The sequence below is a fragment of the Myotis davidii genome, unplaced genomic scaffold, assembly GCF_000327345.1.
Source record: "Myotis davidii unplaced genomic scaffold, ASM32734v1 scaffold2100, whole genome shotgun sequence".
In the NCBI taxonomy this organism is placed as follows: Eukaryota; Metazoa; Chordata; class Mammalia; order Chiroptera; family Vespertilionidae; genus Myotis; species Myotis davidii.
Window position 1 is genome coordinate 296,989 of NW_006292458.1, and position 2,223 is coordinate 299,211.

Consider the following 2,223-nt stretch of genomic DNA (forward strand, 5'->3'; position numbering starts at 1 on the left):
GTTTCACTTAGCACAATGTTTACAAGGTTCATTCATGTTGTAGCATATATCAGTACTTCGTTCCTTTTTATTGTTGAACTAGAGGCCCAGTGCACGAAATTCGTGCACGGGTAGGGTCCCTAGGCCTGGCCTGGGATCAGGGCCAATCAGGGCCTTCAGGCTGCCGGCCGGGGCCTCCCTTTGTTCCGCGCCCACCCCCTGGTCAGTCCAAATCATAGCGAGCGATCGAACTCCCAGTTTCTTTACATATTAACCTTTTATATAGAGAGATAATAGTCCATTGTATGAACATACCACATTCTATCTATCCATTCACCAGTTGGTGAACATTTGGTTTGCTCCACTTTTTGGCTATCATGAATAATGCAGCTATGAACATTCATGAACAAGTTTCTGTGTAGACATATGTTTTCATTTCTCTTTGGTCTATACCTGGGGGTAGAATTGCTGGGTTATATGAAAACTTTATGCTTAACATTTTGAGGAAGTGCCAGACCATTTCCAAAGGGGCCACGCCATTTCACCTTCCCAACAGCAGTGTACTACAGCTCCAAGTTCTTCAGTCTCACCATGTGTTATTATTCATCTTTTTATTACAGCCATCCTCGTGAGAGTGAAGTGGCATCTCACTGTGGTTTTGATTTGCATTTCCCTGTTTAAAACGCCGCCGAGCTTGCCGGGACTTCAAGTACGGTGCACGGTGCCGTGAAGGCTGGTGGGAAGGCTCTGGACTCAGTTTCCCAACAGTCAACGGGGCGCCTGGGCAGGGGTGCGCGCGACGCACGCCGGGAGGCGTAGTCCGCGCGTCGCTTCCGTCACGCGGGGACAGCAAGGAGGTGAGAGGTGAAGTGGGCGGGTTTGCGGTAGCCCGCGATGTAGCCCCACAATGCCCTGCGCGCGCGGAAAGAGCTGAGGAGCAGGAAGTGACCTAAACAGCATTTAGCCCGATAGATGCAAGGGAATTGTAGTTCGGAGCGTGCAGTAGAAGAAAAAAAAAATTGGATTGACTGCAAATTGCCCCGCCCACATTCTGGGGAGCCCAGAATCTCGATCCCCCCTAGTCCCCTCTAAATTTAGAACCAAAAAGGCCGGCCCTACAGCCTCCTTATTTAGGATAGTAAAGTCCAAATTCCTATTCCTCTCACTCGGCAGAGGATTTCGGGTTCCCATTTCCCTCCTCCCTGCGACTCAGGAGTCCGAGCCTTCCTCCTTTCTGAGATCCAGGAGATGGGCCCTCGGACCATTCCTGGTCTCAAGCTCGTACCTTACACGAACACAGGTTCTGGTTCCCCATCTCAATTCCCTCGGGATCAAGAATTCTGGGTCCCCAGTCCCTCCAACTGCTGGACCCGAGTCTGGCTGGGCCCTCAGCTTCCTCCTTTACGGGACATGGATAGTCCTAATAATAAGGACCCCCAGATCCCTCCTCCCCGGGATACAGGAATGCAGACCTCGAGCCCCATTCTCTCCTAGGGACCCAGGAGTCTGGGCCTTCAGCTTCCTCCAAAGACCCAGACTTCCTGGCTATAGGCCCTTCATGACCCAGGCGTCCCGGCCTGGGCGAACTGGCTCATGGATTAGGAATGCAGTGATCTCACGGCCCCTCCCTGTCCCGTTACTGGGCTGTCCTCCTCCAGGGCCCCAACTCCCCTCCCAGTCTGCCTTCCGCTTGGTTGGGACAGCGGGAACCGGAAGCCTGGGTCCCTGAGCGGGCGGAGACTACGACATCCAGCCCGGACGCCCGGGTCGGGAGTCTGGCCAGGATCCCAGGGCGGGGGTGGAGCTTCCCCCCAGGACCTACTCCTTCCCTGGAGCGCGCCTATATACGGCCGCGCGGGAGCCGGCCAGCCCCACCTACTACTGGGGCGGTGCCCTGAGAAGCGGCCTCACGGAGCTCCTTATTTGCATAGCCCCGCCCAGAACGAGCTTTCCTACCCGTGTGCCCAAAGAATGAGAGATTGTATTAGCATAGCCCCGCCCCCAGGCGGCCCTCCAGCCCAGAGCGCGTGGCGCCGCTCCCTGGGAGCGCAGGTCTCTTTCTCATTAGCATAGCCCCGCCCCTCTAGGAATTCCCCTCCACGGGGAAGGTCGTTCCCCAATCCCTATTAGCATAGCTCCGCCTTTTACCTAGCCTTACCTCCCCCTTCAGTGTACGGAGACTGTGTCATTTTCCCTGGAGCTCATGATTATGCAGTAGGCTTATTAGCATGCCCCGCCCCCTAT